The sequence below is a fragment of the Gorilla gorilla genome, chromosome 10 (assembly GCF_029281585.2).
Source record: "Gorilla gorilla gorilla isolate KB3781 chromosome 10, NHGRI_mGorGor1-v2.1_pri, whole genome shotgun sequence".
NCBI classification, from domain to species: Eukaryota; Metazoa; Chordata; class Mammalia; order Primates; family Hominidae; genus Gorilla; species Gorilla gorilla.
The window spans coordinates 117737885-117758713 of NC_073234.2; the positions used below are offsets into that span (position 1 = coordinate 117737885).

Here is a 20829-nt window from a genome sequence, read left to right on the forward strand (position 1 = left end):
CTATATTTGAGTCCTTGTGGATGAACCGTAACCTAGCTTAATAGCCAGACAAAATTGAAAACCTAACTTAATAGTATGCACCGTAACAATAGTTGAGTGTTGGCCATTCCAGTGGTCATACTTCAACCACTCATAGACCGCTGAGTGTTCAAACAAGGCAAACGCGGAGCTGTGACCAACCTCACTGTTTCTGTACTTCACTTTTGATTCCCGTACATCACTTTAACTTTTTGTCTATAAATTTGTTCTGACCACAAGGCACCCCTGGAGTCTCTGTGTATCTGCTGTGATTCTGGGGATGCCCAATTCGTGAATAGTTCATTGCTCAATTAAACTCCTTTAAATTTAACTCAGCTGAAGTTTTTCTTTTATCAGATGATGTCAGAAGCAGGATACAAAGTGGAGCTTCTAGTGACCCCCAGGAGTGCTGAGTAAACATGCAAGGTACCTGCAGGACCCACTTGTGTCCATTGATCTCTCAGAGCAGCTGGGGATTGTGGGTAAGTTCCCTCTTGGATTTTGGAGCTCCGCGGATTTGTGTTTTGAGCTCTCTGAGTTTCTTTGGGCAAATTTCTGATCCAAACTGGGTTTGGAGTTGTGACAGAAACTGGACTGGGTCCAAGAACAGATTTGATCCGGGAATTAACTGGCTTGGATCCAGTTAGAGGCCTCTTACATCTGACTGGGTCAGAAAAGAACTGGTAGTAAGCAGTAATATTTCAGGGGTTATAGAGTTTGGCTTTTGAAAATTCACAAGGATTTTTGTGTTCTACCCTTTTGTTCATTTTTCTTGCATGCCTCGGTAGGAAAAAAATCATTGGATAAGTTAATCAAGAGAGCCTGAGAATAAAGCCAATATTTTAGGTAAAAATGGAATCCTTAATTTCTGGAAAACTGAGTTCCTTCTGGCTTATACTTTAGGCCTGGGAGGCAGCGAAGTCTTACAGAAATGGCAAAATCTTACTAAAGGTAACTTACAGTGGAACGTTCCGAATGAACAACAATGCACTGAAGTACATTTACAAATGAGGGCTCTCGGTAAAGTCCCTTTTGGCTAAGAACAGGGTTGGCACTACGGGATGTCAACTGCTGTTTTCTTTGGAATAATCTGCCTTGCACTGTTTGCTGACAACTACGGGTGACAGAATTAGGATCGTGGGACACGGAGAGCTTTTTCCTCCCCCAAAAGGGAAAACTTGAGAGCTGATGGGACTGCTGGAAAAAAAATCCTTTTACAACAGCAGCTGCAGCCGCCTGAACTTCTCAGTATCACTGCAATGGGTTGGTTTTTCTCTGGTCTTCCTGAGCATTTTGCCTTCCCCACCCTGCCACAAGCAAACCTTTTCTCTCTCTCCTTTCTGTTTTTCATCTTTTCTGTTACTCAGGGCAACCATCATGCCCAGAGACCATGTGTTGAAACTCCTAGTAAGAGGTTGGATTAAAGATGATGGGGCCCATCTGAAGGCAAATTTAAGCCTTGCCAGTTTGATATTGGGTGCTGAGCAGAGTGGCTAATGTCTGTTTATCACATTTTACTCTGGCCAGAACGAAAAAAGATAATTTTCCTTTATGATGCAGCTTGTCCCCCAATGGGATGGTGTGGCAAGCTGGGTTACCGGGGCCACTCAGGGAAAGGGAACACAGAAACCTGGCATGCAGGCCAAAGGGTAAGAATTTCTTACCAGTCAGATTTCTGGCTTCTCCCTCTCTGTGCAGACAGTTGATTAAATGGTAAAAATTGCTGTTTAAGCCAGGCACGGTGGCTCACACCTGTAATCCTAGCACTTTGGGAGGTTGAGGTGGGCGGATCACTTGAGGTCAGGAGTTCAAGACCAGCCTGGCCAACATGGCAAAACCCCATCTTTACTAAAAATACAAAAAATTAGCTGAGTGTGGTGGCAGGTGCCTGTAATCCCAGCTACTCGGGAGGCTGAGGCAGGAGAATCACTTGAACCCAGGAGGTGGAGGTTGCAGTGAGCCAAGATCACGTCATTGCACTCCAGCCTGGGCAACAAGAGTGAAATTCCATCTCAAAAAAAAAAAAAAAAGAAAAAGAAAAAGAAAAAGAAAAAAGTCACTGTTTATCTCTTCTGTAAAGTTTTGATTAATGCAAAAAAGAATTCCGAGGCTAGTCTTAAACTGATATATTTGTGCTATGAATTTGTTTTTCTGTGTCAAGGGGTGCCTTAGGATAAAACATGGGCTTAGGACCCCATCAGCTCGCTGCTCAAGATGGCCCAGCAGGCTGGTCAATAACAAACTTTCCTGCAGGTCCCTGAAACAAACAAACAAAACACTGGATGGGGTCTCCATCTTGTTTCATGTCCTTGGGAGCTTGACCTTGTAACCACGTGGCAGTACTTTCTCTTGGTCTCCACCTTCCAGGGAACACGAATTTTAGGTTTTATGTCATAGTTAGCTCTAAAAATTATCTTAAGTAGTTAAAAGCCTCTACAAGCTCAAAATTAACTACTCTAGACTCCTTCTGGGAAAAACAGTGGAGCTTTCCCTGTGGTATAGCTCGGTACATAAGGTTTTGGCCTTTCACACTAGAAGTCCAGGTTCAATTCCCTGCTTAGAAAGCAAGTCTTTTCTGGTTTAATATCTACATAACCTTGTCTAGACTCTTCTCCACCATGGACTATCCTAAGTTTTCCTTTCTCTGAGCACCTGGGAGGTTACCTTTGGTAAAGTTCAAAACCAGAAATATTGGCCAAACTGGGTAATAAGAAATTTTAAAAGGATATTATTAAAGGGTGCTATGGTTAAAAGTCAGCTTAATTAAAAGCAGATATTCAAGCTCTAAGAGCCTGGATTCCTTGGGAAAAACAGGAGGCACCAGAAACCCTTTTCCTGGCCCTGTTCTTCCTAGGGCTCCACCCTAAAGCCAATAACCAATTAAGAAACTTAAAAACTGGCAAATGAAAACTCTTACAACTACTGTAGTAATCTTCTTATGTCTATTTGTGTAATTATATATGTGTTGTGTGTAATGTTTATATAAAAGAGCTCCAATTAATTGGCTTAAACAAAAACAAGTGCTTAAATAAAATATTTTGAAAGCAAAATAAAAACTGTAAGGCCTTTTAGTTCATGTAACTTTAGTAATTATTGGGAAATAAAAACAGCTTTAAAGATTATTGATAAAATAAACACATTTTGTCTAAATTATGACGGTCAGATATTAGGTTTGCTAAATGCTTTGAGGTCATAAACTGCTTTGACTTTTGAAAGTTGTTCAATTTATTTTGAAGACATTAAATTCTAAATAAGGCCTGGGGATATATGGAATTATCCATGCCCCCTAGCTATGCAAAGAAGGTTATAAAGAAAGAGATTTTACATAAGAAAGGATGTTTTTTGGTAAATTATTGTCCTAAAGTAAAATGACAGGTTGTTTAAAAAGAAGGATGTTTAGGGCAGGTCAGAAAGTCTAAACATGTCATACATGGTATGTGTAAGTCATGACAATTTATGAAAAGAAATTAATGCCAGAAATGTTTTACAATTTATTTTTTTATTATTATTATTTTTTATTATACTTTAAGTTTTAGGGTACATGTGCACATTGTGCAGGTTAGTTACATATGTATACATGTGACATGCTGGTGCGCTGCACCCACTAACTCATCATCTAGCATTAGGTATATCTCCCAATACTATCCCTCCCTCCTCCCCCCACCCCACAACAGTCCCCAGAGTGTGATATTCCCCTTCCTGTGTCCATGTGATCTCATTGTTCAATTCCCACCTATGAGTGAGAATATGTGGTGTTTGGTTTTTTGTTCTCGTGATAGTTTACTGAGAATGATAATTTCCAATTTCATCCATGTCCCTACAAAGGACATGAACTCATCATTTTTTATGGCTGCATAGTATTCCATGGTGTATATGTGCCACATTTTCTTAATCCAGTCTATCATTGTTGGACATTTGGGTTGGTTCCAAGTCTTTGCTATTGTGAATAATGCCGCAATAAACATACGTGTGCATGTGTCTTTATAGCAGCATGATTTATAGTCCTTTGGGTATATACCCAGTAATGGGATGGCTGGGTCAAATGGTATTTCTAGTTCTAGAGATCCCTGAGGAATCGCCACACTGACTTCCACAATGGTTGAACTAGTTTACAGTCCCACCAACAGTGTAAAAGTGTTCCTATTTCTCCACATCCTCTCCAGCACCTGTTGTTTCCTGACTTTTTAATGATGGCCATTCTAATTGGTGTGAGATGGTATCTCATTGTGGTTTTGATTTGCATTTCTCTGATGGCCAGTGATGATTAGCATTTTTTCATGTGTTTTATGGCTGCATAAATGTCTTCTTTTGAGAAGTGTCTGTTCATGTCCTTCGCCCACTTTTCGATGGGGTTGTTTGTTTTTTTCTTGTAAATTTGTTTGAGTTCATTGTAGATTTTGGATATTAGCCCTTTGTCAGATGAGTAGGTTGCAAAAATTTTCTCCCATTTTGCACGTTGCCTGTTCACTCTGATGGTAGTTTGTTTTGCTGTGCAGAAGCTCTTTAGTTTAATTGGATCCCATTTGTCAATTTTGGCTTTTGTTGACATTGCTTTTGGTGTTTTAGACATGAAGTCCTTGCGCATGCCTATGTCCTGAATGGTAATGCCTAGGTTTTCTTCTAGGGTTTTTATGGTTTTAGGTCTAACGTTTAAGTCTTTAATCCATCTTGAATTGATTTTTGTATAAGGTGTAAGGAAGGGATCCAGTTTCAGCTTTCTACATATGGCTAGCCAGTTTTCCCAGCACCACTTATTAAATACAGAATCCTTTCCCCATTGCTTGTTTTTCTCAGGTTTGTCAAAGATCAGATAGTTGTAGATATGTGGCGTTATTTCTGAGGGCTCTGTTCTGTTCCATTGATCTATATCTCTGTTTTGGTACCAGTACCATGCTGTTTTGGCTACTGTAGCCTTGTAGTATAGTTTGAAGTCAGGTAGTGTGATGCCTCCAGCTTTGTTCTTTTGGCTTAGGATTGACTTGGCGATGCAGGCTTTTTTTTGGTTCCATATGAACTTTAAAGTAGTTTTTTCCAATTCTGTGAAGAAAGGCATTGGTAGCTTGATGGGGATGGCATTGAATCTGTAAATTACCTTGGGCAGTATGGCCATTTTCACGGTATTGATTCTTCCTACCCATGAGCATGGAATGTTCTTCCATTTGTTTGTATCCTCTTTTATTTCCTTGAGCAGTGGTTAGTAGTTCTCCTTGAAGAGGTCCTTCACATCCCTTGTAAGTTGGATTCCTAGGTATTTTATTCTCTTTGAAGCAATTGTGAATGGGAGTTCACTCATGATTTGGCTGTCTGTTTGTCTGTTGTTGGTGTATAAGAATGCTTGTGATTTTTGTACATTGATTTTGTATCCTGAGACTTTGCTGAAGTTGCTTATCAGCTTAAGGAGATTTTGGGCTGAGACAGTGGGGTTTTCTAGATATACAGTCATGTCATCTGCAAACAGGGACAATTTGACTTCCTCTTTTCCTAATTGAATACCCTTTATTTCCTTCTCCTGCCTAATTGCCCTGGCCAGAACTTCCAACACTATGTTGAATAGGAGTGGTGAGAGAGGTCATCCCTGTCTTGTGCCAGTTTTCAAAGGGAATGCTTCCAGTTTTTGCCATTCAGTATGATATTGGCTGTGGGTTTGTCATAGATAGCTCTTATTATTTTGAAATACGTCCCATCAATACCTAATTTATTGAGAGTTTTTAGCATGAAGGGTTGTTGAATTTTGTCAAAGGCTTTTTCTGCATCTATTGAGATAATCATGTGGTTTTTGTCTTTGGCTCTGTTTATATGCTGGATTACATTTATTGATTTGCGTATATTGAACTAGCTTTGCATCCCAGGGATGAAGCCCACTTGATCATGGAGGATAAGCTTTTTGATGTGCTGCTGGATTTGGTTTGCCAGTATTTTATTGAGGATTTTTGCATCAATGTTCATCAAGGATATTGGTCTAAAATTCTCTTTTTTGTTGTTGTGTCTCTGCCCGGCTTTGGTATCAGAATGATGCTGGCCTCATAAAATGAGTTAGGGAGGATTCCCTCTTTTTCTATTGATTGGAATAATTTCAGAAGGAATGGTACCAGCTCCTCCTTGTACCTCTGGTAGAATTCGGCTGTGAATCCATCTGGTCCTGGACTCTTTTTTGTTGGTAAGCTATTGATTATTGCCACAATTTCAGATCCTGTTATTGGTCTATTCAGAGATTCAACTTCTTCCTGGTTTAGTCTTGGGAGAGTGAATGTGTCGAGGAATGTATCCATTTCTTCTCGATTTTCTAGTTTATTTGCGTAGAGGTGTTTGTAGTATTCTCTGATGGTAGTTTGTATTTCTGTGGGATAGGTGGTGATATCCCCTTTATCATTTTTTATTGCGTCTATTTGATTCTTCTCTCTTTTTTTCTTTATTAGTCTTGCTAGTGGTCTATCAATTTTGTTGATCCTTTCAAAAAACCAGCTCCTGGATTCATTAATTTTTTGAAGAGTTTTTTGTGTCTCTATTTCCTTCAGTTCTGCTCTGATTTTAGTTATTTCTTGCCTTCTGCTAGCTTTTGAATGTGTTTGCTCTTGCTTTTCTAGTTCTTTTAATTGTGATGTTAGGGTGTCAATTTTGGATCTTTCCTGTTTTCTCTTGTGGGCATTTAGTGCTATAAATTTCCCTCTACACACTGCTTTGAATGCGTCCCAGAGATTCTGGTATGTTGTGTCTTTGTTCTCGTTGGTTTCAAAGAACATCTTTATTTCTGCCTTAATTTTGTTATGTACCCCATATTCATTCCGGAGCAGGTTGTTCAGTTTCCATGTAGTTGAGCAGTTTTGAGTGAGATTCTTAATCCTGAGTTCTAGTTTGATTGCACTGTGGTCTGAGAGATAGTTTGTTATAATCTCTGTTATTTTACATTTGCTGAGGAGAGCTTTACTTCCAAGTATGTGGTCAATTTTGGAATAGGTGTGGTGTGATGCTGAAAAAAATGTATATTCTGTTGATTTGGGGTGGAGAGTTCTGTAGATGTCTATTAGGTCCGCTTGGTGCAGAGCTGAGTTCAATTCCTGGGTATCCTTGTTGACTTTCTGTCTCGTTGATCTGTCTAATGTTGACAGTGGGGTGTTAAAGTCTCCCATTATTAATGTGTGGGAGTCTAAGTCTCTTTGTAGGTCACTCAGGACTTGCTTGATGAATCTTGGTGCTCCTGTATTGGGTGCATATATATTTAGGATAGTTAGCTCTTCTTGTTGAATTGATCCCTTTACTATTATGTAATGGCCTTCTTTGTCTCTTTTGATCTTTGTTGGTTTAAAGTCTGTTTTATCAGAGACTAGGATTGCAACCCCTGCCTTTTTTTGTTTTCCATTTGCTTGTTAGATCTTCTTCCATCCTTTTATTTTGAGCCTATGTGTGTCTCTGCATGTGAGATGGGTTTCCTGAATATAGCACGCTGATGGGTCTTGACTCTTTATCCAATTTGCCAGTCTGTGTCTTTTAATTGGAGCATTTAGTCCATTTACATTTAAAGTTAATATTGTTATGTGTGAATTTGATCCTGTCATTATGATGTTAGCTGGTGATTTTGCTCGTTAGTTGATGCAGTTTCTTCCTAGTCTCGACGGTCTTTACATTTTGGCATGATTTTGCAGTGGCTGGTACCGGTTGTTCCTTTCCATGTTTAGCGCTTCCTTCAGGAGCTCTTTTAGGGCAGGCCTGGTGGTGACAAAATCCCTCAGCATTTGCTTGTCTGTAAAGGATTTTATTTCTCCTTCACTTATGAAGCTTAGTTTGGCTGGATATGAAATTCTGGGTTGAAAATTCTTTTCTTTAAGAATGTTGAATATTGGCCCCCACTCTCTTCTGGCTTGTAGGGTTTCTGCTGAGAGATCCACTGTTAGTCTGATGGGCTTCCCTTTGAGGGTAACCCGACCTTTCTCTCTGGCTGCCCTTAACATTTTTTCCTTCATTTCAACTTTGGTGAATCTGACAATTATGTGTCTTGGAGTTGGTCTTCTTGAGGAGTATCTTTGTGGAGTTCTCTGTATTTCCTGAATCTGAATGTTGGCCTGCCTTGCTAGATTGGGAAAGTTCTCCTGGATAATATCCTGCAGAGTGTTTTCCAACTTGGTTCCATTCTCCCCATCACTTTCAGGTACACCAATCAGACGTAGATTTGGTCTTTTCACATAGTCCCATATTTCTTGGAGGCTTTGCTCATTTCTTTTTATTCTTTTTTCTCTAAACTTCCCTTCTCGCTTCATTTCATTCATTTCATCTTCCATTGCTGATACCCTTTCTTCCAGTTGATCGCATCAGCTCCTGAGGCTTCTGCATTCTTCACGTAGTTCTCGAGCCTTGGTTTTCAGCTCCATCAGCTCCTTTAAGCACTTCTCTGTATTGGTTATTCTAGTTATACATTCTTCTAAATTTTTTTCAAAGTTTTCAACTTCTTTGCCTTTGGTTTGAATGTCCTCCCGTAGCTCAGAGTAATTTGATCGTCTGAAGCCTTCTTCTCTCAGCTCCTCAAAGTCATTCTCCATCCAGCTTTGTTCCGTTGCTGGTGAGGAACTGCGTTTCTTTGGAGGAGGAGAGGTGCTCTGCTTTTTAGAGTTTCCAGTTTTTCTGTTCTGTTTTTTCCCCATCTTTGTGGTTTTATCTACTTTTGGTCTTTGATGATGGTGATGTACAGATGGATTTTTGGTGTGGATGTCCTTTCTGTTTGGTAGTTTTCCTTCTAACAGACAGGACCCTCAGCTGCAGGTCTGTTGGAATACCCTGCCGTGTGAGGTGTCAGTGTGCCCCTGCTGGGGGGTGCCTCCCAGTTAGGCTGCTTGGGGGTCAGGGGTCAGGGACCCAGTTGAGGAGGCAGTCTGCCCGTTCTCAGATCTCCAGCTGCATGCTGGGAGAACCACTGCTCTCTTCAAAGCTGTCAGACAGGGACATTTAAGTCTGCAGAGGTTACTGCTGTCTTTTTGTTTGTCTGTGCCCTGCCCCCAGAGGTGGAGCCTACAGAGGCAGGCAGGCCTCCTTGAGCTGTGGTGGGCTCCACCCAGTTGGAGCTTCCTAAGCAAGCCTGGGCAATAGCGGGCGCCCCTCCCCCAGCCTCGCTGCCGCCTCGCAGTTTGATCTCAGACTGCTGTGCTAGCAATCAGTGAGACTCCGTGGGCGTAGGACCTCCGAGCCACGTGCGGGATATAATCTCATGGTGTGCCGTTTTTTAAGCTTGTCGGAAAAGCGCAGTATTCGGGTGGGAGTGACCCGATTTTCCAGGTGCGTCCGTCACCCCTTTCTTTGACTCGGAAAGGGAACTCCCTGACCCCTTGCGCTTCCCAAGTGAGGCAATGCCTCACCCTGCTTCGGCTCGCGCACGGTGCGCGCACCCACTGACCTGTGCCCACTGTCTGGCACTCCCTAGTGAGATGAACCTGGTACCTCAGATGGAAATGCAGAAATCACCCGTCTTCTGCATCGCTCACGCTGGGAGCTATAGACCGGAGCTGTTCCTATTCGGCCATCTTGGCTCCTCCCCACTGTTTTATAATTTAAAGGTGATTAGGCTTCCTAAATGCTTCATAAAATGCCACTATGACTCTTAACTGTACAGCTTGCCTACTCTATAGCTAGGTAAGGCCTGGGACACATGGAGTTAGACACTGGAAAGGCTCAGATCTTATCTGCATTTCTGTTTGGGTCATAGGCTCCACACCTAGTACGTAATTAAAATCCCTTACTTACCAAGGTTTTCACCAGAAGTAAAAGTTGCTAAGAGTTAACATTTTAATACGTAATTGAGACTACTGAAAAAATAAGTTTACATACAAGGTTTGTAAAGGGAATAAAATGTGTTTTTGTGAGAGATTATAAGAAAGTATGGGAATGTAAATTTTTATCTAGGTTAGAGGGTTAAAGATTTATTTTGAATTAAAAAGCTAAAGGTTAGAACAAGTTGTGAATGGTTTACAAAAATTAATTACAAGAGATTCTATGTGTGAATGTATTGGCTAAAGTTAAAATGGCATTATTCATTTTTATTTCTATAAATTGGACATTGGAATAGAAGAACAACAGAGTTTTCTTAGAACATTGTTCTGCTCTGAGAAAAAAAGTTGTAAAGGGTTATAAAAGGTTTATGAAAATCTTACCTTATGGTCAAACTAATTAAAACAATAGATTTATAAAATGTCATTAAAAACTAGCTTTAACATAAAAAATACACTAATGGGAACATAAAATTTGTTTTTCTCTTTTAAAAAGGATTTTTATGTAATATTAAAAGATAAAAGGTTTTAGTTTACCTTTTAAGTAAGCTACAAAAGGGAAAAGTGGAGGGAAGGAAAGAAAGGAGACAGAGTCAATTGTCCTAATGCTATCTTCATTGGGTCTTGCTTGGAAAGCTGAGTCTCCTCTTTATCAGAATGTTTTGTCCTTTAAAAAATTTTTGAGTTATCATTTTGGCTAAATGAATGACTTATGGTAACCTAAGATTCTATTTTGTAATATCCAATGTTTTAAACATTTGGTATTTAACAAACCTTTCAAAATCAAGCTCTAGATTACCATGCTAAATCAGCCAATACTAAAATCGTTTAAATATACAATTTAAATGAACTCCCTGGTCTAAGACAAATTACCTATGATAACCCATTAGTTATCAGTGCTATGCATCTAAATTGGAGAAACAGCTGGTATTCAAGAGGACATGAGTCTGATGTTAAGCATGGACTCATGAAGAACCAGGACAGCCTCCTAGTCCTTCCCGAGTCCTTAAAGCTTTTGTTATTAAAGGTTCTGCATTCCATGACTCATCACGGAAAAGATGAAATAATCCAAATAGAAAATACTGATGTGGTGACTTATAGATCATGGAAATATTTTAAAACCAATGTTTGGTTTCATATTCCTGGGAAGGCAATCAAAGCTTCAGGTACATTTGGCTACCTAATGTGTCATTTAAACATTTATAAACAGATTTCATTCAATTGTCATTTTCACTGTATGTTTTCTGGTTGTATAAAAGCTTTCCCATGCAAGAGGGCTGATGTAACAGTAGATTATTGTGCTACCATGTATTTTCACCAGGTAAAGACCTTCACAATCGGGAACCCGTAGATTGGATCTTCTGAAAACATCAGAGAAAGACTATCTTTGCCATCCACACTACGGTAAAACTTTGGAGCCTTGAACCTTGGATTTATAATCTCACAACTGAGAAGGGTCCCTCCATACTCCTGGAACTGTACACCCATTGGAACCCTTAAGGTAAAACTAACCAGGCAAGTTTCTCCCCAGAAAAATATGGCATTCTTGATGCGAACAGCTTTTCCCAAGATCACAGGTCAAAACTTCTACTATCATGAGACTCTTACCTTTGAATATTTTTACCTTGTTTATGCCTCTATGAGCAGTAGAAATGAAAAGTGGGTCTATAATGTGCACTTATAGGGTATAATTTTATTTGTGAAGGATTTTGCGGCAAGCCAGCCTTATACTTAAATAAACTTATACTTTAATAGATAAAAGATGAAGGCCCAAGGTGGGTGAGAAACTTTGTGGTACATATGTTGACTCATAATCAATCAAAACTCCTCTTAACCCACATCATGGATTAAAGAGAACATTGCCAGGAGGCCTTCACTCTTCTAGAAGGACGTAATTTGTTAGGTCCTTTTTCCATGGTTTAGAATACAAGAGGCAATAATTAGAAATGTCTCCCTCTTAATAGGCATGGGTTCAAATAAGGCAAACGTGGAGCTGTAGCCAATCTCGCTGTTTGTGTACCTCACTTCTGATTCCTGTGTGTCACTTTAACATTTTTGTCTATAAATTTTTTCTGACCAGGAGGCACCCCTGGAGTCCGTGAATCTGCTGTGATTCTGGGGGCTGCCCGAATCATGAATCATTCATTGCTCAATTAAACTCCTTTAAGTTTAATTTGGCTGAAGTTTTTCTTTTATCACACCCTTGCCCCATGAGCCAGGGAAAGGGCAACTGAGGCCCCAGTATTTTCAGTGGCACCAAGGTACACCCTGTATTCCATGAGTAGGGTCTGGAGAGAAGAGAGTCCCCGCCTCTCAACCAGATTTCAGAAACTATAGTAGATCTTCTATCCTCAAGGAAATGCATCTTATTTCTGGTATCAGAATCAAGGAGAAGTAGGCAAGACTGTTCTATAAGATGAGTTAGCATCCTGGAGGGTTTTTAGACTCAGGAATGGGGATCTCTAGGGAACAGATAGTAAAGGTTCCTACTAATCTGGGCAAATAGAGCTTAGTGTTGCATTACAGCTGTTTTCTAAGATGGCCAATATTGTTCTACTCTCTTCCTCCATTCAGTACCTTTTTTAAAACAATTACTCAGAGGTCATTGCTTATATCCCAAACTACTTATTAGGACAATATCAGTTATAAAACGTTGCTGGATTCTCTTTGATTTGTGCCAGCTTCCCATCACTTGCTGCTAGGAACCTCATATCATAAGCTGGGAGACTGGTTGATATGCATAGCTCCTTACCTATTTTATAGTGTTTTCCAGTCTTTTATTTCATATGAATTCTGATTGCCTAACAAGAAATTTTCTTATCGTACTAAATTTCTCACTAAGAGGAAATGTCAAGCCTCTAAAGCTCTTCCCAGCTATCTGTACTCACAGTTAAATTGAACTGCAGAGACTGGTACGAGTAGCTGATTGAGGAGGTAATGAAATATCCCAGGCTGCTTTTGGCAGCAACTCTGAATCAACCAAGGCCAGCCAAGGCAAACTTTAAACGCAAAAACCCGGACTAAATGGATGAATTTATTCTAATGTATTTTTGTCCACATGCCTCTGCAAATTGTTTACAGGTTTTGTCTGCCTTTTGATTAGTAGAATTTTTTATTGCATTCAGATAGATCATTGATGAACACTGCTAGTTTCCTGGGCTATTGAAAATTTGCCTTTCTTATTGGGTTTTCATGAATGTTTCTCTGGTAGAGAAAGGAGGTTAAAAAAATGAGAGATTGCTAACTTTCTACCATCATAAAGTCTGGATTTGGATACCGTTTTATGGCAAAGACAGTAATGTTCCCCCACATTTCCTAGAATTCTTGCAGTTGGGTTGAGTCATGTGGTTAGTTGTGGTCAATGGGCTCAAAATGACATATATTGCCTCTGATATGAATCTTAGAAGAGTCCACACAAAAGTCTCCATCTATCTTTTACTTTTCTCTATTGACCAAGAAGGCCATATGGTAGAGCCTTCATCATCCTGAATAATCGGGGAAGAGATCTTGTTGACCCGACAGTTGATAAGAGCCCTGGCAAGTAGTGTGAGCCACAGTAAACTATTTTTGGTACAAGCCAGTGAGGTTTTTAGGGGTGGTTTGTTATTGCAGTTGCCTATCCTGACTAATGTATTTTTCTACATACCTAAACCATCAGGTTTCGTCAAAACACTGATGGAAAATAAGAACATCTCTAGATGATTTGTTGGCTTTTCATTCAAGTTCAATATGTACGTATCTATTGGTTGAATAAATTAATAGGGATTGTAGACACATTATTCTTAATAGGACAGGACAGGATAATGGTTTTTGAACATTCTCCCTGTTGTGTATTAGCTTTGCTTTTAAATAAATACGGTAGTGAGGTGTGTTTATCGGTGTTTATTCTCCCACTATTGGATAACAGGGGCTCCTTGATCTAAAATGATAGGTAAGTGATCCCCTCTACTGTCCTAAGGTCATTACTTATTGACACCTCCCCATTATGCCTAGTCAATGTGTGATAAAAGATTGCATGGAAATGACAGGCATGAACCAGGATCTTTTCTCCTCTGTCCTCCTTTTCATTTGCCTTTTGATGTTTCTGCTGCTATTTGGCACCTCCACTAGAAGATTAGAAGGGGAAAAGAGAGGAAATTAAGCTCTTTTCCTGCAGACTAGCAGTTCTGATTTTTAAAGGGTACCTCGGGGTATTGTTTCATCTACTTATGAGTTTCAGGAGTGTGTGTTTGTGTGTGTGGTAGTGGGGGAGAAGAGAAAGAGAGAAAGACAGAGAGAGACAGACAGATATAATTAAACATGGAGTTTGAGTTTCCATGTTATCTGATTCTAGGAATTTAGTGTTGCCTCCATATTTATCAAGAATTATAGTCCTTTACCGTAATTTACTATAATGTATTATGTTTCTGTGTGTGTGTGTGTGTGTGAGAGAGAGAGAGAGAGAGAGAAGAGAGAAACAGAGTGAGACAGAGACAGAGAGAGAGAGAGAATTAAATGGATTTTCAGAGTTTCCACATTATCTGATTCTAGGAATTTAGTGTTGCTTCTATATTTACCAAGAATTATAGTCCTTTAATTATTATGGAGGATAACTAAAAATATCCTGCATAATAATTAAAAGTTCCTTATTTTCAAGGGGCATAATGACTTTCTGTGCTAAGATCACTTGAAAATGTTAATTAAAGAAATCTATTTGCTCAAAAAAACTAAATGTGCATACTTTACACCTGTGGCAAATAATATAAAATTATAATTTGCCTTTGAGCTTAATCAAAATCAGCTTTAAATTTATTAGGCACCTGACTTTTTTATTTTTAATTAGAGACCATTTTGTTCAGTATGTAGTTTAAATCATGGAAGCATAGTTACCTCTCAAGCAATTCCTTTAAGACTTGGGGCTTCTGTGTTTGAAGGGATCCAGGGGTTACAGTGTGGGCAGTACCCCATACCAATTTAAGGTTTTTCTTACTCAGTAAGATGTTTTCTAAGATGAAAGAGATGGGTATATTCTATGTAATAGAGATAAATGTAAAATTTTATTCACCCTGTGGGAAAAATTTGGACAGATTCCTCTTGGCAGTGAAAGGTATAAAATGAACTTAAAGGATGACTCTCAATAACATAATATTGAGTGAAACAAGAATAAACACATCATGACTCCATTTATAAAATATTTTTAAGGTAAAATTAAGCAATTTATTGTTTAAGGACACATGTTTGGTAAAACCATAATGAAAAACACATGGAAATGAACACAAAATACCATCTAATGCTTACTTTGGGGAACGGGAAGAGAGCCTCAAACAGAGAGATGTATGTGGAGGTTTCTACCACTTTAGTGTTATATTTCTAAAGTTGAGTTGTGAATACACAGATGTTGATTTCTATTCTAGTTCTTTACACTGTACATATGTTTTCTATACTCTTTTGGAACTATACTGTATTTTATGTATAGTTCAATAAGTGATAGCTCAATATGAATTGTTGATGTGATATGACTCACTCAAAAGAGTTAGTGTCTCTTGTACGTAATATTGTTAAGAAACTTGGAGTTAAGGAAATTGAGGATATTGTCATATCCAGCCTTGATCAGACCATGCTTTAGTACTTTGTTCAGTTATATGCACTCCACTTTAAGAGTGATGCAGACAAACTAGATTATGTTTAGGGGACAGTGATGAGGCTCGTAGTGATTCTTGAAACTATATATATGATTCTTCATATATTTGAAGGGAAGACATGAGAATGAGAGCTTAGATTTATACTACATACTCAAAAGAATAGAATCAAAATTAATAGATGATGCAACAAGAAAATATTTTATTATAACAAAAATAGATTTTATCATAACAGAATCAAGAACTTACTAATAACTACATTTGTTCAATGAGTCGTCTTGATACATAGTGAGTTTCTTACTGGTGGAGATGTTCTAGCACAGGTTGAATGATCTCTTGGTGGGTTATTATCAGGAGATATCCCTAAAAGTCATTCTGGGTCCTGAAATTCTTCGAAGATTTCCAGAAATCTCTAGTCAACCTGAAATTTCTATTCAAGATCTCTTAGTTAAGTGGCAGCAGAGTGAGTAAAAGCACAGAGTCTAGAACCAGATTCCTGGGTTGAATCCTGGCATTTTTCAATTACTACCTATAAAACCTTGAGAAAATTACTTCTCTGTGTTTCCTTTTTGCAATCCATAAAATGGGTCTATCAACCTCACAGAGTGGTTATAAGACTTAGAAGAATGCCACATAGTAAGTGCCACTAAATGTTTATTTTTTTAAGAAATAATTTTTTCTAAAGATCATCATTCAATTTACTTTGAATCAATTACATTTTTCCTTTTGTTTTAAATGAAAAAACTTTATTTCTCTCTCTTCCTATGAGCAAATATATTTAATTATCCTCTGACATACAAGGGTATTGGAGTGTTTTTGTTTTTAATTTTGTGGGCCCTAAATTCTAACAATTCCAGTAAGTGTAGAATTTTAAACTAAAAAATCTCTTAACCTGACTTAAGTGGCTTTAGAATAGCTTTGTTGCATTATCACAGAACCACAGAACCCAAAAAGCCAAGAAGAACCTGAAAGAATAATTTAGCCTCTCTTACTCTTGGAATTAGGTACCTTGTCTGCAAAGTCTCCTTGCCCTTGAGGGATTGCTGCAAAGCCTGTCTCATTGTTCAATCTTTGCATGGCTCCTTCAATCATTGCTAATAGGAGGTGGATTGTCTGTTAAAAGTTAATGATGGTGAGCCAGGGAGTAGTGTACTGTTTTCGGTTTATTTGCAACAGTGGAAAGGGCAAACCTATTCATCTCAATGAAAATGTAACTGTTTACATTGGAAGCTTAAATTTTAGGACACACCATGTCCTGCTTTTGAAAAGACAATTTGTAGGGTAAGAGATGTTACAGTGATATTATGGAGGCCACAAGAAGTATATTTTCTGGTCATTGGTATAAAACAATGATTAAAATCAGGCTTCTTTTGTAGGAGATACTGGTCATGTTTTCTAAAATGTTGACTGTGAGAGAAGAAAACAAGAATTATTAAATCTAGATCTCTTACAGGAAGTAAGAACAGAAATGAGAACAGGTGAAAGGAAGGCTAGACATGGTTTACACAGGTACATTTCCTGCTGATGATTGGTAGTGGTTGGGAGGGGACAGAAGGCAGGGAGATGTGAATTGATGAGGCACGGAGTATACCTGGGAATGGTGAGACTTGAACCTCAAGTTATAACCTAAGATTCACATAAATCTTGAAAACCATACTCTTGTTTTCTTCCAAACATGGAGCCATACCTATTCTAACTTCTTATGAGTGATTTGAGCATTATGACACCTCTACAGGAGATAGAGAAAAGGCAGAGCAAGAGATTGTCAGCTTGGAATGCCTCTAGGTGATGCTGGAGATAGCATCAATCTGCTTATCAGGGCTTTCTGGGTGTGGTGTAACCCAGAATAGCAGTCAGGATAGGCTAGGTACTGCTGCTGTGACAAAGTATTTTCCAATCTTGATGGCTTACAACCTCAGAGGTTTATTTTTTCTTATATTACATGCTTCCCCTGTTTCTCTCTCCTTCACAATTCTCTAGAATAGGGGTGTCCAATCTTTTGGCTTCCCTAAGCCACACCGGAAGAAGAAGAATTGTCTTGGGCCACACATAAAATACATGAACACTAGCAATAGCTGATGAGTTTTGAAAAAAATTGCAAAAAACTCTCATAATGTTTTAAGAAAGTTTACAAATTTGTGTTGGGCCTCATTCAAAGCTGTCCTGGGCTACATGTGGCTGGTAGGCCATGGGCTGGACAAGCTTGCCATAGAGGCTAGACAAGTAAGCTTTTTGTGTTTTCCTGTCTTGTTGGCACTTCCTCTTTGTCATAATCCTCTCCTTGCTATAGGGGTAATTCTCTGGGGCTATAATAGTTAAAGAACAACAAAAAAGAACATTGGTTTAATATTTTCAAAATGTTAACCCTTTTAAATATTTGATGAAGTGGAGATGTTATAAGAATAAATGTGAAAGCTATTAGAAAAATTCTGGTTAATTGGATATATATAGAGAAATATAGGCTGACTGCTAAATATATGCAGCCTTTCTAGCCTCATTGGTGGATGGTAATGCCATTTGGTGAGATGAGAATTGGTTGGGAGGTGGGGGAAGGTTTTGAGGGAGAAATCTGTCTAGACTTTTATTAATCTTTTGCTAGCTTAAAAAGTATAATTATAGGTGATTTTTTTTCTTCCCTATTTTTCACCCCTAAATTTTTCGTAAAAGAGGCTTTGATAGTGAAATAACCTAATACTGAAGAACATATGTAGGTTACATTCTGAGGTCTGTGTCTGGGATATCCCAGGCTGGGTTGGGCCTGATCTGAGACTGAGGAATGTTGCTGAAGGAGGCTGGGATGAGCTTCCTGTGGTTTCTTAGATGGTCCTTGCTGGGTGGACAGGGTAGGGCATATGGCTCAGATTGCCAAGATGGTGCTAAATGCCTTCATTTGGTTCAGAATGGTTTGATGGATGCTTTTGATTTTTTTTTTTAATGCTTCTCAGCTTGAAAACATTTCCAGTTTTTGTCCTTTTCATGGGAATTTATTGAACATAAGTAAGTTGGATGTTTTTCTTGTTAACTAGAAGACTTAATCGTGTAACATGACAAAGGAAAGAAAGAAAAAGGATTTATGATTCTAAAGAATGGGCAATTCCCTTGAAGGAGTGGGTCATTCAGTGAAGCTGTTTGTTTGGCCTGGGTTTTCTTTAAGTTTATTGTTCTCACTCAGTTGAGATTTTGACTGTTTCTGACTACCTTCCTCAACTCTATCACTCTTTCTATGGCTTGTGGTTGGAAAACAGGGCCATCCAAGTAGCTTGTTGGGTCCCAGGCAAATGCCCTTTGACTCTCAACACCTTTTTAGAAAGGTACATTCTCTTTCAAGGAAAAATGAAGCCATGTAAGGGAAGCTTATGTACAAAATAGGATAATCCAGTTAACTCAGGTTATGGTGATTTGTCCTTTTTGTGTGTTTGTTTCAGCTGTTGCTATTGAAAACTCTTATAGAAGAATTTAGTTATTTCTGACTTTATTTTATTTAGTTAATAATTGTAGTAAATAGATTTACTTTTTCTATGGCAAATGAGAACCTAGCAATACTACAGAATCATAGGACATATACATATACAAGACACTTATTGATCTTCTCACAACATCTAACATTTCTACATGTTTTGAAATGTTTCTTCAATAGACGTGTTCTGAAATGGTTTGAAATGTTTCTTCTAAAAACTGTTCACTCCTTTCTCCCTAAATGTGTATTATATGTTGGTATTATACTGGGTGCTCAGAGTTATCTTTAAGAATGATGGGGTGTGCCGGGCATGTGGCTCATGCCTGTAATCCCAGTACTTTGGGAGGCTGAGGTGGGTGGATCACCTGAGCCTGGGAGTTCCAGACCACCTTGAGTAACATGGAAACCCTGTCTCTACTAAAAACACAAAAACTAGCCAGGTGCCTGTAGTCCCAGCTACTGGGGAGACAGGCATGAGAATCACTGGAACCCAGGAAGCAGGGGTTGCAGTGAGCCGCGATTGTGCCATTGCACGCGTGGGTGACAGACTGAGATTCTGTCTCAAAATAAAAATAAAACAAAATAAATAATGATGAGGCCCAGTTGGTTTCTCAAGAAGTGCGCTTGGTTTCTCAAGTTGCCCACTTGGCCCTCCCGCAAGTTGTACTTTACTTTCTTTTCCTTCCTTTCCTTACTGTTCTAAAGCTTTTAAATAAACTTTCACTCCTGCTCTGAAAAAAAAAAGAGAATGATGGGAAACACAGGGGCTGCTAAAATCAAGATCAAGTACTGTACCTGGTCTTGGGCTGCTTATAAGCTAGTTGGAAAGAAAAGACACACACTTGGAAAAATAGCTAAAATATGACAAATAGCTAAACTATGACAAGTGTCATGTGAGCAAAACATAGAAAAAAAGGCCATGGAAGTTCAGCAAGGGTATAGTCTCTGTGCACAGAACAATCTGATAAGCCTTCTCAGAAGAAATGGAATTGGAGCTGGGATCTGAGGTTTAGATTAGCAGAGAGGGCAGTGGGAAGGACATTTCAGGGAGGAAAGAAGCAAAGGCACAGAAATGAAAAAGTAGAATACATGTTTGGGTGGGGCAGGATGATGAAAGCAATGAGAAGATTAATTTGTTTGGAGCAGAAACCCTCCCATCCCCATCACCAATCCTATTAACTCAAAGGTTCATTTAGTTAAAGTACAGTAAAGCTTCAGTCCCTTACTTGCCCTTTTGAGTCCCAGTTTCCTTATTTGTAAAATGAGGTTAATCATACCTACCAGCCATAGATTAAATTATTAAATGATTAAATGGATTAAATGAGATAGGATACTAAAAGGAAGGTGTTGAGCAGGGTTCCTCACACTTTATCATCCCTCTTCACTCAATTCATTGCATTCAATTTAATTCCAGTGCTGTCTGTCATACTATCAAGACATCCCCTATGCTACTCCCCCTTGAGGATAATTTAAATTTGACTGTTATTGCATTTCTCTAAACTAGTTTCTATTCACCTTCTGGTTTAGGAGAATTTTCTTGGCATAAGCCATCTGTATATGCAAAGGAGACCAATGTCACATTTGAGGGCTTTTAATAATTCCTCACTAACCAGTTCAGGGTGGCTAGAGTATAACAAGCTAAAAGGGAGTGGTGGCAATAAGAAAGGTGTCTCAGTTTGTTTTCTCTTGCTATAACAGAATACTTGAAACTGGCTAATTTATAAAGAAAAGGAATTTATTTCCTACAGTTATGGAAGATGAGAAGTCCAGAGTTCAGCAGCTGCATCTGGTAAGAGCCTTTTTTTTTTTTTAAGTTTTGATTTTTTTTTTAATTTTATTATTATTATACTTTAAGTTTTAGGGTACATGTGCACAATGTGCAGGTTAGTTACATATGTATACATGTGCCATGCTGGTGTGCTGCACCCATTAACTCGTCATTTAGCATTAGGTATATCTCCTAATGCTATCCCTCCCCCTGTCCCCC

General features: G+C 38.7%; 1 long non-coding RNA gene across 1 annotated transcript; it reads left to right on the forward strand.

The window, feature by feature from the left end:
* Positions 1–375: 375 nt before the first annotated feature.
* LOC134756526 (uncharacterized) lies at positions 376–20561 on the forward strand. The gene is made up of 3 exons (XR_010129264.1): positions 376–500; positions 11089–11268; positions 20541–20561. It is a non-coding gene; the product is annotated as an uncharacterized lncRNA (long non-coding RNA).
* The last annotated feature ends 268 nt before the right edge of the window (positions 20562–20829 follow it).